This window comes from Eumetopias jubatus, unplaced genomic scaffold, assembly GCF_037043125.1.
Source record: "Eumetopias jubatus isolate StellerSeaLion01/CBP00866 unplaced genomic scaffold, mEumJub1_p1.0 scaffold_4, whole genome shotgun sequence".
In the NCBI taxonomy this organism is placed as follows: Eukaryota; Metazoa; Chordata; class Mammalia; order Carnivora; family Otariidae; genus Eumetopias; species Eumetopias jubatus.
The window spans coordinates 101,561,467-101,577,130 of record NW_028274810.1 but is presented as its reverse complement, the minus strand read 5'-3'; the positions used below and the strand labels follow the sequence as shown (position 1 = coordinate 101,577,130).

The following is a 15,664-nucleotide window of genomic DNA, read 5'->3' as shown; positions in this document are numbered from 1 at the left end:
TGTTATAGCAGCCCAAACAAACTAAGACAATCCACATCCAAGATACCCAGCTCACATGACTCTTGGCAGGACCTCCCCCTTGGGTGGTTTGAGGGCAGTCATGACTTGGCAGCTGGCTTCAAGAACAGGGTGGGGGTGGGCGTGGAAGGAAGGAGCTGCAGTGCCTTTTATTACCTAGTCTTGGAGGTCATATACCATCACTGCCACATTGTATTCATGATATATGAGTCACTAAGTATAGAGTAGGAGAATTAGGTGCACCCTTGAAAGGGAGAATCAAAGAATTTGTGGACATTTTTTAAAACTCCCACACCGTGTGGGAAGTGGTACTGTGTGATTTCTGAGGCTAGGTCATAAAAGGTGATGCAGCTTCTTCACTGTTCACTGTTCACTGAGACACTCACCTTTGGAGCTGTGAGTCACTGTGCAGGAAGTTGACCACCCTGAAGTCACAGTGTTATGAGGAATCCCAGGGCACAGGGGAGGCCATGTGTAGGTGTTCTGGCTGAGAGCCCAGCTGGGCTCCCACTGACAACGAGCATCAACTGCCGGACCTGTGAGTGAAGAAGACTCTGGATGAGCTCAGCTTCCAAATAACCTGTCACTTCCAGCCGTGGAATCTCCTAGCTAAAGGCCCAAGCTTGGTGGAGCAGAGATAAATCTTCCCAGTCTGAATTTCTGACCCACACAATCCATGATCATATTAAAATGACTGTCTTATGCTATTGTATTTTGGGGCTGTTTGTTACACAACATTAGAACTAGAACATGGGTGAATTTTCAGTTCATACAGGCTCAGCCTCTGATGAGTGCCTAGGGGTTCCTTTTCCTATAGATGCTCTCCAGCTCTTTATCTGCTCCTTTGGCACAATTTCTTTGTCCTTTTGGATATATCTAGTTATCTGTGATAACTTCTACAATCCCTATAAAGGGAATCTCAGAAAACCTAAGTTGATATTCCACAGGCTCAGAATGAATATTGCTGTCAGACTCAAGTTTTATTAGATTTGGAAGTAGTTAAAAACTATTTAAGCACACTCACCATCAGGGAACTGTAAATCAAAACCACAATGAGATATCACCTCACACCTGTCAGAAGGGCTGAAATCAAAAACACAAGAAACAACAGGTGTTGGTGAGGATGTGGAGAAAGGGGAACCCTCATGAACTGTTGGTGGGAATGCAAACTGGTGCAGCCACTGTGGAAAACAGTGTGGAGGTTCCTCGAAAGGTTAAAAAAAGAACTACCATACGATCCAGTAATTGCACTGCTGGATAATTCACCCAAAGAGTATGAGAACACTAATTCAAAAGGATACATGCACCCTTATGTTTACTGCAGCATTATTTATAATAACCAAATTATGGAAGTAATCTAAGTGTCCATCAATAGATGAATGGGTAAAGAAGATATCTATCTGTCATCTATCTATCTAACCAATGGAATACTACTCAGCCATAAAAAGAATGAAGTCTTGCCATTTGCAACAACATGGGTGGAGCCAGAGAGTATTATGCTAAGTGAAATAAGTCAGTCAGAGAAAGACAAATACCATATGATTTCACTCGTGTGGAATTTAGGAAACAAAACAAAGAAGAAAAAAAGAGACAAACAAAGAAACAGACTCTTAACTATAGAGAACACACTGATGATCACCAGAGGGGAAGTGGGTGGGGGTGGTGGTGAGACAGAGGATGGGGATGAAGGAGGGCACTTATCGTGATGAGCACTGAGTAATGCAGGGAAGTGCTGAATCACTACATTGTATACCTGAAGCTAATATAACACTGTATGTTAACTACACCGGAATTTAAAATAAAATAAAATAAATAAAAACAAAACTACTTAAAATAGTTTTCCTTTCTTTCCATTAACAAACCCACACACCATCTCCAGGAGTCTCCCAGCCCACATGTAACGGTTGGTTTAAGGAAACCAGTCTGTAGCCCCAGTGGGCTGGTCCCACCATGAACACAGCACTAAAGCAGTTGTTGAACGTTTCACCTTCCAAGAGAGAGAAGCAGTAGTCTCTGCTTTCCTAAAGATACAGAGAAATCAATAGTCCTTGTAGAGTTAAATGTCTCATTGAAAGGCAGGGCTTCTGGATGAGCTGAGCGCGGGGGCAGGTCCTACCAGGGGGAAGAGAGACCTACAGCTCACAAAGGAGCTATTAGCAGATGGGAAACTCACTGCGGTCTTGGCATTAACCCTAGAGCAGAACTTCTCTCACCCTCCAGCCCTGCTCTCCCTGAGCTTCCATCCTTAAGCCCTGTGTAGCCAGCACCATTATACACGGACTCTCCTAGGACTTTTTTTTTAATTGTCAGGGGGAAAAAATGGCAAAAATGAGTTCAAATTTGACCGTTCTTGTGGCTGTCAGGCTGTATTTCTTTCTCTCTCTGTTGTCCCGGTCCTTTACTGCCAAGTAGCATGTGGGAGGATTTTGTCAGCGTGACACAAATCATCAGATCTTTGCCCAGTTCTTAAGAGGTTCCATTATGGCACGCAGTGGCTGGACTAGCCTTTTCCATTAGGGCCTCTCCCTGCAGACTGCACCCCTGAGTGGGCCTCTCTCCTGCATCGCAGGGTGTCTGGATCCAGAGGAGCTCCTATGGTACCCGTGGACTCGGGCACATTTGTGTGATCCGGAGGCAAAGGCAGAGATCAAGAAAGCAGAAGGATGAATTAATTCCTTCCTTCCTTCTTTCCTTCTTTCCTTCCTTCCTTCCTTTCTTCCTTCCTTCCTTCCTTCCTTAAGTTACTAGTTTTTTCTTAAACATTTTTATTCATTTATTTGAGAGAGAGAAAGCATGAGCAGGGGAAGGGGCAGAGGGAGAGGAAGAAGCAGACTCCCCGCTGAGCAGGGAGCCCAACGTGGGGCTTGACCCCAGGACCCCAGGACCATGACCTGAGCCGAAGGCAGACGCTTAACGACTGAGCCACCCAGGAGCCCCTAAAAATAAAATTAAAAAAAAAAATAAAAATAGAGCCTCTCTCCCAGGCTTTCCCCACCACTGCACTTGATTAACAGTGCAAGAAAAATGCCAACAAAACAAACCGCAAGACAATCTTTTTTAGAAAGTTCTCTGAAAATCTCTCCCACATCCTTTTTGATCTCAGCTTCTTTGCATACCGCCTTTCACTCTCTGGCCTTGACTGACTCTGGCCAACTAGAATCAGGTTTTCCTCTCTCTCAAAGCCTTTTCAAGTAGACATCTGAATGTCCACCCTCCTCCCAACGGCCATGCAGGCAGAGGGTTCTTCTGTCCTCAAGACCAAATTTGGGACTATGGCTCACAAATCTTTAAGAAGTAGATCCTGTTTGATGTGGTAATACCACTTCAAAGAATTCATCCCAAGGAGATTATCAGAAAATTTGCAAATATGTACTTGCCAAGATGTTTCTAGCAGCATGCAAATGATGAGGTCTATTGGCTATTGACCTAGAAAGATGCTCAAAACATAGTGTCAAAAAAAAAAAATCACATTATGGGGGCACCTAGATAGCTCAGTCAGTTAAGCATCCAATTCTTGGTTTCGGTTCAGGTCATGATCTCAGAGTTGTAGATTGAGCCCGGTGTCAGGCTTGTGCTCAGTGGGGAGTCTGCTTGAGATTCTCTCTCTCTCTCTCTCTCTCTCTCTCTCTCTCTCGTTCCCCCTGCCCCTCCCCCTGCACTCTCTCACACTGAAATAAATTAATAAATCTTTTTTTAAATCATATTACGTATACCTTAAAAAGTTACACATAGGGGCACCTGGGTGGCTTAGTTGGTTAAGCATCTGCCTTCAGCTCAGGTCATAATCTCGGGGTCCTGGGATCGAGCCCCATGTTGGGCTCCCTGCACAATGGGGAGCCTGCTTCTCCCTCTCCCTCTGCCCCTCCCCACTGCTCGTGCTCTCTTTCTTTCTCTGCTCTCTCTCAAATAAATAAATAAAATCTTTTTAGAAAAATTACACATATACCTACCTCAGTGCAAAGCCTGTGGAATTAGCCTGCTGGCCTTCCTGCCAGGTGCCAAAGGATGAGCAGCATGCAGTTGGGAGGCACACGTTGATCTGAAACTATTAACAAAGGAAAGACCGGAGCGTGCAGGGACTCCTCAGGACCATAGGAACACTCCCCGAGAATGGATTTGAATTGTAGAGTTCACGTCCCTTTAGTCTTACCCTTTGAGAATGTTAAAATTATGTGTTTGGTGAATGAACATTGAACCTAGCTCTCACAGTGCCCTGAACCCCGTACAAACATGAACTCATTCATCCTCCTGACAGCCCCCGAGCCCTCCAGGATGAGGTCACAGCCAGAGCGAGGTGAAGGACGGGGCTCATTCTCCCAGCAAGGATGGAGCACAGTTGGGCCTCAGAAACTTTTTCTTGACCCGCCCGCCGCTCTGCTGGCCCCTGAAACGCCAGGTCTAGGAATGATGACGGCCAGGCTGATGGGAAACAGCTCATTTAGAGAACAACACAGAGAATGTGGGAAATTGGATGTTTGGTGCCATTTTGCTGAATCTTCTGTGTGAGTCCAGAAATGGGTGTCTAGGGACCATGTGTCTGATTTTGCTCCCGTGAGATGTCCAGTGGCCAGTGCCTCCAATTTTTCCTTCTGGGCGACCCATGGTACTGGCAAAGCCCTACTTACCTGTGAGGCAAGAAAGCACATGGAGAACCTCACGTCTGGGAACTGGTCTCAGGAGCAGGAAGCTGACCCCACGGGAGAAGTGGCCATTTAAGAGTAGAATCAGCTATGATACAGGTGAGATCCTATTTCAGTGGACACCAGCAGCTTGCCTAAGGTCTTCTGTTCTTAAAAACTATTGATTTTGGGGTGCCTGGGTGGCTCAGTTGGTGAAGCGTCTGCCTTCAGCTCAGGTCATGATCTCAGGGTCCTGGGATTGAACCCCGCATCGGGCTCCCTGTTCAGCGGGGAGTCTGCTTCTCTCTCTCCCTCTGCCACTCCCTCTGCTTGTGCTCTCTCCCCTGCCCTCTCTGTCAAATAAATAAGTGAAATATTTAAAAAACTATTGATTTTATCAGAAAGTGGGGCTATGGTTGAGATTTATGAATCTTGACTTTCTATTTAAACTCCTTCATGATAATGTGTTACAACAAGATTTGACCTGCAGCAAATTAATAAAAGAATACTTAGCTAACATTTGCATTTTTAAAAAATTCTGTGAGCATTGCAGAGCAAATAGGTCTGCAAGCAAGAAGCGAAGATGTGGCTTACAGATTAACAATTACCTTTGTTCTTTTTTTCTCCCTCTCCCTCCTTACTTCAACAATTATCTTTGTTCTGACAACCTTTCCAAAACCAGTTCTCTAAAACCTTTCAATAATTCTGAAATTCGTTTAGGAAGATGTTCAAATAGCCAGAAAGCTGAAAGACACAAAAATGCAGGAAAGTAATGTTTCCAAGTTCCACCTTCAACAACCAATGTATGAAAAAACCTTAATTGCTCTCTCCAAACCTTCGTCACATCTATAAAAGTATATCCTAACTTTTATTTCTTCCTCATTCCAAAAAAGGAGGTGTATGTTTGGATGCAAATCTTCTTTCAGTAAGTGATATCCCACTCTGCTGCCTTCCTTAGGATAAGGTGAGTAATGAAACTCCCTGGCCCTTCTATAGGTGTACCTTGCTGGAACATCCTCTCCTTCTCTATAGGCGACTTGTACGCGGGGCACCTGCTCTGTGCCAGGTGCTGCTTGGGCGACGGGCTCCCTCCACCATGAGCTGCACAGAGGGCTCAAAGGTGCAGATGGAATCCAGCCAGTCTGGATCCTTCTGTGAAAATAAAAGCAAGAGAAGGGAAGGAAGGCATGGATTATGTGTGTTTGATCAATAACTGACACAGGTAAGGATGAAATGAAAGAAAAACATTCTCTTTAAAATGAATCACGCAGCCCAATGCTCCAAAGAGCTAAGCTGGTGGTGTGCATCGTAGCTGGAGGCCACCCTGTGAGGGGCAGCCTCCCTTCCTGGTCCTCAGACACACCTGGGAGAGCGCAGACAGTGCTCCCGCACCTGCTCCTGGAGTCTCAGTGGTCAGACCTCCCAGGCCAACCTTCTGTGCTCGGCAGCACTGGCAGCACGGGGCAGGAAAGAGGACCCTCCCCTCGGCTTCCCTATCATGATTTGCTCCTCGCCCTGTGCCTCTCAGCCCCAGGAAGTTGTCTGAGGCAATGACCTCATGGCCCTCGAATCCATGCCACATGCAGGTTGCGATCCGGTGGTGAAATTTACCGTTAATGGATCCAGATGCTTCTATGGGGTCTGTGCCACATTCACTGGGGGAAAACAATCACAAAAAGCAGAAACAAAGTCAACAGAATATGTGGGAAGGTTACAGGAAGAAGGGGGTTTTCAGATCACTGAGAAATAGAGGGAAAGAAAATATGCCACCTTCAGACGAGGAAATTGTTTTAAATCTTTTACTGACTTTTTTGGCCTCCTGGGTTTGTAAATATCAATATAAATGTCCAGATGTGTAACTTCTGTCCTCTTCATCACCTTTGTGAAGAAAGAAAATGCACCATCCAGTGCATCAGTTCAAATTGGCCCTACCTAGAAGGTCTGACCGGACTATGGTCCTCTTATTGCCATCCCCTTTGCTCTTAGGGAAGACAGTGGCTACAAGTTGGGTGATCAGCACAAGAAATTCACAGCATAGATGCTCGTGGCAAAGGGGAGGTGAGGAACAACACAGAGCTGTTTTAGAATCAGTAATTTGTCAGTTATTCATTTAAAGATAACTAACATTTGAAAAACAGTCTTTCATACTCAGAGCCAAACAAAGGTCAAATTGCTCAGTGCTCATTTCTTAATCAAGAATTGTTAAAGTTTGTTAAAGAATTTCATACTCTAACTGGGATGAAAGATTTGAATGTACATCATGGGATGCTCTCTCCATTTTTCAGTTAAATGCTAAAATTCAGAAGCAACCTTGTCTGTCTGTTTGTTTAAAGCAGAGCTTAAGATAAATAACTATCTGTTTCTGTCATCCAGACAAGCTAATGGGTGTGGGGGAGTGGCTGCTTTTTCCCCATTTTAGCTCATTCTGAAAACATTTTCCGAGGGAAAGGTCTCAAGTGCAGAGTTAAATTTTTTCCTAGGCTTTACTTGAACCTTAGTATGTGAATGAAGCCCCAAAACTGTGATTTCACTTCATCTGTAATTGGATACTCGAGTTTTCGAGAGTGACATTGCAGATTAAGGGGGGACAGGTTGGTTATACAAGTAGAAGAAATGGAATGGAATCCCTACCTCACACCAAACATAAACATCAGTTCTAGATGGGATCAATTAAAACTGAGGTAAAAATGTCATCAAATTAAGCCCTAAACCCAGATGACTTCACTGTTCACAGTAGTCTCTTATTACATGGCTGAGCTCCATCCTACTTAGATTACTTTACCTGCCGTGTGGAACCTGGGTGAGAGGCAGGCTGCTGGGAGTCAGCAGCAGTGGTCCAGGCAAAAAGTACTGAAGGCAGGAATTAGGATAGTGGCAGTTGGGATCGAAAGGTAGGACTGGATTCTGGAAACGTACACTGAGATTTGTTGATTAGTTAAATGCAGATGGTGAAAGAGACAGTGGAGGGATGCTAATCTCTTCTTGGCCTTGGGAGAGGAAGTGAGAAGGGCTGGTTTATGGAGGAAAACGATACCTTTTACTGAAGAAGCTGCCATGCTTTGAGGTGATCAGGTACCGTGCCACACGATATACACAATCTAATTGAATGTGTAATGTCACTGAAACCTCGGGAAAAATTTGTAATGCAGATGTTCTTATCTTAATTTTTTAAACGAGGAAACGAACCTAGCGAGAGGCTAAGTAACTATTCACCATCACAGTGAGGAGGGTCAGTCCAGTGCCGTGGAACCCCAAGCAAGTACCCTAAACCATTTTGGAATATCTCAAGTTTGAGATATCTGTGGGAATCCATGCAGACTTGCCCAGCAAATAATTCAGTGCATGAGTCTGAGCCCCGGGGTTTAGGTCGAGGGAAAGCATTCCAGGCAGAAGGAAGAGCAAGTTGAAACGCCTAAGGCAGGAAAGAGTTTCTCATTTCCTGTCCATGAGCATCTACTTTTTTTCTTCTGGTGAGTTGTACATAACCGTCAGACAGCTGAGTTATTGGGGAACAACATCCCTAACTAGGCACCTCCTGTTTCATTCTCTGGCACTTGGGGGCATGTTAATATTTGAGGATAACAGACTCTGGCGACTAGCTCCACCATCTCAGACAGGTCCGGAACTTCAGTCCTCCGTCTTCCCATCCATAGAAGAGGCCCCTTTCTCCCTTTGATCCCGGGCCAACCCTCTGCAGGGTGGTGTTTACTGCCCCCTTGTGGCAGAGGGCTCTTGTTCTTTCCAGTTGATTGACTTAAAAGCTTCTACTGGAATCTAAAAGAATCAAATGTTGCAAGAGTAAAGGTCTGCAGACATGTGTTACTACGTTTATATTTGAGTGTCATGCTTGCTGATAGCAAGAGAAAGGAGGGGGAGGAAGGAAAGGAAGGAAAGAGGAAGTGAGGGAGGGAGGGAGAGAAAAGCAAAGAAAATTAAGAAGCCACCACCTTTTAGATTCCGAGCAAGAACCAAAGGGGCTCCAAACAAATGGTTACCTTTTTTCTCCTTGACTAGTACTCTCTGAATTTGCATTTGGAAAATGGACTTCATGTGTTTCGTTACCCATGTGTACCTTTCACAACAAAGATTAGGTGAAAGAATTTTTTGGCCCACAACTGCCGAAGTTAGAATTTTAAGGAGTTCTTAAAATTGAGAACTTAGGGTAATTTTTTCCCTAAATTCTATTAGAATCTATTTATTATCCATTTCAGTATATTTTAATTTTTATGGTTCTAATAGAAATTTGTTTTTTACAGTGAGTTTTTAAGGAATATGTCAAGTAAATATATATGTTAGCCAGTGTTAGCTTTTTTGGATGAAGCGGAAACAATGAATGAAAGTCCGTGAAATCAAGCAAAGCCCTGACTGTTCTGGGTTGTCGAGAAAGCAGGTTGCCCGGAAGAAAAGTTCGTGTAGGACTCAGCAAAGAAGACCGAGCCTGAGGTCAGCCCGGAACAGCATCCCAGGCGGAATCTGGAGCCAGTTCGGCCCTGTCTACATGGCGGCCTCATTCAAGTCAGACCTTGGGCAGGGAAGCAATCCTCTGAAATCAGCTTCTACAAATTATGCTGGAAATGTTGCGATTGAGATATTTGTAAAATCTGGAAGGGTTTTTCTATTTTAATTTTTTATTAAGTGTTCATTTTAATTTCAGTATAGTTATGTTAGTTATAGTTATGTATTCCAGCATTATATTAGGTTCAAGTGTACCACATTGTGAGTCAACAAGTCTATACCTTAGTGCTCATCACGACAAGTGCACTCTTTAATCCCCATCCCCTATCTCACCCCCCCCCCCCTCCTCCCCTCTGGTGACCATCAGTGTGTTCTCTATAGTTGAGTCTGTTTTCTTGGTTTGTCTCTCTCTCTCTTTTTCCCTTTGCTCATTTGTTTGGTTTCTTAAATCCCACATACAGTGAGATCATATGGCATTTGTCTTTCTCTGACTGATTTATTTCACTTAACATCATACTCTCTAGCTCCATCCATGTTGCAGCAAATGGCAAGATTTCATTCTTTTTTATGCCTGAGTAATATTCCATTGTGTGTGTGTGTGTGTGTGTGTGTGTGTGTGTGTGTGTGTGTGTGTGTATCACATCTTCTTTATTCATTCATGTAGATGGACACTTGGGCTGCTTCCATAGTCTGGCTATTGTAAATAAAGCTGCTATAAACATAGGGCTGCCTGTATCCCTTTGAATGAGTGTTTTTTGTATTCTTTAGCTGAATACCCCGTAGCACAATTACTCAACTGTAGGGTAGTTCTATTTTTAACTTTTTGAGGAACCTCCATACTGTTTAAATCTGGAAGGTTTTTAAACTTCCTAACTGTGTACCAACTCTAACTAATCCATACATGGATTATATGGCACAAATTGAAAAACCCAGGTCGATGAGCCTTGCTCCTTCCTCCCTTTCCTCCATGAGGATATCCATGGAGAATGTAATATGATAAAAGAGTATAAATGCAAAAGTAAATCTGTTTAAAACACCTTCCTAGGTCAGTTCCAGTTCAAATATAAATTACTTGATTCTCATACCACTGCTTCTTTCTTCAGTGCAGGTAGTCAAGAATTTACTAACTCCATAGGCAAAAACTGCCGGTATTGTCTAGAATCACCAAAAGTTTAATCAGACAGATAAACCTCTTTTTTCCTTGTAGTGTTCCTTAAGGTGAAATGTAAGGTTCCCCCCCACTTCTGTTTTATTTTATTTTTTTAAGATTTTATTTATTTACTTAGAGAAAAAGAATGAGCAGGGGAGGGGCGGAGGGAGAGTGAGAATCTCAAGCAGACTCCACGCTAAGCTCGAAGAACCCTATGCAGGGCTTGATCCCATGACCCTGAAATCGTGACCTGAGCCGAAATCAAGAGTCCGAGATGCTTAACTGGCTGAGCCCCCCCAGGTGCCCCTCCCCCACAGTTTTAAAGGAGCTGTTCAATATATTTAGGAAGCACTTATTAAGCACATACTGTATACCACATAGGAATTGAGGATTCAGAGATGAGTAAGCCACAGTTCCTGCCCTCAGGAGGTTTACAGCCAGGTAAGAGGAAGATGGATGGACGGACGCAGGGCGGTATGCAGACCGTGGGAGGCACAGGGATGAGGTGACATAGGAGGTCCAGGAACGAACCCTCTGGAGGGAGAGAGGGCTGTGTGGAGGGAGGTCAGACTCACAGAAGGAGGCTGCTTTGGCGGATGTTGAAGGAATTGCAGGATTTTGTCAGGCAGATAAGAGCATTTCATGCAGAGGGAAAAGCCTGTGGTCAAACCCAGTCATAGAACAGCATGGTATGCGCAGAGAACTGGCGATTCGATGGAAGACTGGCCTGGTGCTGGCTGGGATGGTGACCTGGGATTTTGAACTTCACCCTGGGGATGCTGGGAAGCCCTTGATCAAGGGTAGGCAGTACAGTGATGGGTCACATCTGTGCAGTTGGAGACATGCCTGAGGGTGTAAACTGGCTTGATGGTGAGGGTGAGGGTGAGGGACAGGGCCCTGGCGACCCCCAGGTTCCTTGCCTGGGAGTGTTTGGTGGCAGGACTCCTGGAACAAGAGAGAGAGAATGCTGGAGAGGGGCAGTTTCGAGGGGATTACATAGTGAATTCAGCTTTGAAATCTAGCTTTCGTGTGGATTAGAGGTTTCATCTACTCCGTTAGTCCAGCCAGCCCTCTTCTGTGTGTCCATTTGTATCTACATACGTACATATGTTTCCATCTGTCTGTCTGTCTAGTTTTCAGTCTCCAGTTTTATCTGATGGTTTTGATGATCTTTGTCTGAATTAATTATTTCATTATGGGCTGTAAAATGATGGTGTTGCTGTTGTTTTCTGATATCACAATTTCCCTCCCTCCTGGTATTTGGTTGCTCTGAAATATGATATATATGGGACAGGCCTGGTAAGTGTTTGATTCCCTTCCTTTGATTGGGACCAGAAAATTTTAATTCAACACTTAGATTATCCTAGAAAAAACTTAGAAAAGATGAAAAGGTATTTTTTCTTCTCCCATTAACACTGACGGGAAGATGCCCTGATCCACATCCCAGTGAAATATATGGATCATCTTCAATAGACGCTTCCTCTATTACAAAAGCCAAGTGAGCAGATGGTGGCTTTATTATTTTTTAAATGTATAAGGATTTCCTAATTGTCAACAAAAGTTATTTGTCTAATAAAAAAAGTTATAAAAATAAAGCTATGGCCTTAAGATGTGGCATATCTAAGCACAATTACACGCCACTTATGATCCTGGGGATTTGTTTGGATGCCAATCCCTAGAAATGTGGTCCCAAGGCCTGGATGGGCAGAGGGCTGAGCTGGAACTTCCAAGGAAGCAGGTGCAGAAAGAAAGGGAAATGTCTGGTGGGGAGGGAGGTCAGCGAGAGAAGGAGGCCCCGGAAGTGAGAGCAGACAAACTCTTAGCTGGCATGTGTTTTTCTTGAGTTTCTATTCTATGCAATATGTCACGAAAAAAAGGTGTATTCTGCCAAGCTGGATAATTTTTAGAAACCTCTCCTGAGCACATAAGGAGGAGAGAAAGAAACCTAAGAACACAAGAGTATGAGTGCTTATGTGGCCAGTTCACTTGCTTTACCCTCTGGCCATCTCTGACTCTCGTCTCAATGCAGTCATTTGCTCATTCACGCGTTCACTGTACTTTTACTGATGGCCTACTACATGCCGGGCACTGGGCGGGATGCGGGGGACACAGTAGTCGACAGAACAGCCTGTCTCTGCCCTCATCGTGGTTTTTAAAGAATTATCTATTTTTTTCAAATTGAGGTAAAATATACATAACATAAAATTTACCATTGTAACCATTTTTTTAAAGCTTTTATTTATTTATTTGACAGAGAGAGGGAGAGCACAAGCAGGGGGAATGGCAGGCAGAGGGAGAGGGAGAAGCAGTCTCCCCACTGAGCAGGGAGCACAATGCAAGGCTCGATACGAGGACCCTGGGATCATGACCTGAGCCACCCAGGTGCCCCATTGTAGCCATTTTTAAGTGCACAGGTTATAGGCACGAAGCACATTCACCCTGTGCAGCCCCCACCACCATCAGCCCCCGTCAGTTTTCTCATCTAGCAAAACTGAAACTCTGGGGGCGCCTGGGTGGCTCAGTTGGTTAAGCTACTGCCTTCGGCTTGGGTCATGATCCCAGGGTCCTGGGATCGAGCCCCGCATCGGGCTCCCTGCTCCACCGGAAGCCTGCTTCTCCCTCTGCCACTCCTCCTGCTTGTGTTCCCTCTCTCGCTGTGTCTCTCTCTGTCAAATAAATAAATAAAATCTTAAAAATGAAACAAAATAAAACTGAAACTGGGTCCCCGTGAAACACTAAGACCCCCTTTCCCGGAGGAGGCTGCTGTGTAAGGCACTGCTTCTACCATCACCCTGTGGGTTTAAGCATATTCATTAACCTGTCTTCAGAAAGATTGAATAAGGGCGCCTGGGTGGCTCAGTTGGTTAAGCGACTGCCTTTGGCTCAGGTCATAATCCTGGAGTCCCGGGATCGAGTCCTGCATCGGGCTCCCTGCTCGGAGGAGAGTCTGCTTCTCCCTCTGACCCTCCCCCCTCTCATGCTCTCTCTCTATCTCATTCTCTCTCTCAAATAAATAAATAAAAATCTTTAAAAAAAAAAAAGAAAGATTGAATACGGGATTAAAATGGCCCTTATAACAAGTACACAATTACTGTGTAAAATCTGAATGTGGAGTCCTTTTGCTACTCGGCCAGTATCTTCAACCTCCTTGTCCCTCTGACTTTTTGTGGCTCCCTCCTGGAAAACCTCAGCCCAGGAGCAGTTTGCCCCACCTCTCCTGAGCCATGGCAGGAACCTCCATCTGCCTGTACTGTATCTGCCCACAACCCTGCAGGGAGAGGGTTCTCCTGGGTCTTGGAGGCAATCCAAGCCTCCAATAAAACAGGTCCCACTCTCCCACCCTCCAGCCTCCCCTGCGCCCCCCCATACCTGCAGAAGATCCCAGAGAACCTTCTGGCAAGTACCCCTTCTGTTCTCCTCCATCAAGATCAGGAGACTACAAGCCTTTGCATTCATCTGGCCCCATCCTCCTATGAAACCGGTATCTTCCATCCTCCCTGTTCCCTATGCTCTGGCCCGTCCTCTGGGTCACCAGACACCAGCTTCTGGGACCCCCATTATAGACTCTCTCAAACATCTGCATCTCACCTTGTTTGAGTCTCTCCAATTAAAAGAGAACACAAGAGGGCGCCTGGGTGGCTCAGTCGGTTAAGCATCAGACTCTTGATCGGAGGTCAGGTCTTGATTTTAGGGTTGTGAGTTCAAGCCCTGCATTGGATTCCATGCTGGGCGTGGAGCCTACTTAGAGAGAGAGAGAAAGAGAATACAAATTAGAAGGAAGGGGGAAGATGTCAGCAGAGTAGGAAGACCCTAAGCTTGTCTCATCCCACAGACACAACTAGATAACTATCAAATCTTCCTAAGTACCCCAGAAATCAGCCTGAAGACTAGCAGAATGAACTCCACAACTAAAGGAAGAGAAGAGGCCACATCGCAGAAGGCAGGAAGTGCAGAGATGTGGTCTGGGGGCGAAACAGATCGTGGCTGCTGTGAAGAAGACAGAGCCCTTGTCATGGAAAAGGGTGTGAGAAAGTAACACACAGGGGAATGCACAAGGTACCATTTCCTTCCCCCCACCCCTCAGCTTAAACACAAAGTCACCTTCAGGAAGCAGGCAGCATGGACCCAGGCTGCCTAACTTGCTTACACCAGGTGCCACCCCATCCCCACTCTGGTGGGATTGTGCTTTTCAGTCACACTTGCCTCAGTCCTAGCAAGGAAGGCCCCTTCTTCAAAAGACCAGCACAAACTCCTGCCCGCACCACATCTCCTGACCAGAGAGTTCTACAGGGCCTCAGTTCTGGTGGAGGTGGTGTCAGGTGTCACTTCACAAGGAGACCAGAGCACACCTAGTTAAAACTCACCACACTCAGGCCAGGGACCAAATACTGCCCACAGCAGGCAAGGGCTCAGAGCCTCTGCAGATGACTCGCTTGAAGGATAGAGCAGTCAGAACACAACAGCAGAGCACACGCAGCACCCACCAGAGACACTCCCTGGACAGTACATGACCTCTTCTTCAAAAAACCATTAGTCTCAGAAGCAGGACACATAAATGGCTTTTCTAACATAGGGAAGAAGGCAGAGACTTGGACAAAATGCCAAGATGGAGGAATTCATCCCAGATGAAAGAGCAAGATAAGACCACCGCCAGAGATCTGAGTGAAACAGATATAAGTAACATACCTGATGGAGAATTTAAAGCAACAATCATAAGGATGCTCTCTGGGCTTAAGAAAAGAAAAGAAGACATCAGGGAGACCCTTCTGCACAGATAAAAGAGTTAAAAAAAAAAAGAATCAGAGATGAAGAGCCCAATAAACAAGATTGGAAACAGGCTTGATGTAATGAACAGCAGGCTGGAAGAAGGAGAGGAGTGAATTTGTGACACAGAAGATAAAGTAATGGAAAATAATGAAGTTCAACAACAGAGAGAGAAGAATTATGGATCATGAGAATAGACTTAGGGAACTCAGTGACTCCATCAAATGTAATAACATTCATGTCATAGGAGTCCCAGAAGAAGAAAAGAGGAAAAGGGGGCAGAGAACTTATTTGAAGGAATTATAGATGAAAACTTCCCTAATTGGGGAAAAGAAACAGACATCCAGATCCAGGAGGCACAGAGAAGGCCCATCAAAATCAACAGAAGCAGACTGGCACCAAGACATATTGTAAGTAAGCTGGCAACATATAGTGATAAAGAGAACACCGGTTAGAACTGTGTGGGTCCACTTATATACGGATTTTTTTTCCCATACAGTACTATAAATGTATTTTCTGTTCCTTGTAATTTTCTTGACTTTTTATTTTCTCTGACTTACTTTATTGTAGGAATGCAGCATATAATACATATAACATTTACTATATGTGTTAATTGACTATGTTGTTATCCTTAAGGCTTCTGGACAATAGTAGATTG

At 44.8% G+C, this 15,664-nt stretch overlaps 1 long non-coding RNA gene across 1 annotated transcript; it reads right to left on the bottom strand.

Moving 5' to 3' along the window:
* Nucleotides 1-5,128: 5,128 nt before the first annotated feature.
* On the bottom strand, nt 5,129-13,920 carry LOC148164569 (uncharacterized). The gene is made up of 3 exons (XR_015768118.1): nt 13,831-13,920; nt 5,640-5,789; nt 5,129-5,381 (listed from the first exon to the last, which is right to left on the bottom strand). It is a non-coding gene; the product is annotated as an uncharacterized LOC148164569 (long non-coding RNA).
* Between the last annotated feature and the right edge of the window lie 1,744 nt (nt 13,921-15,664).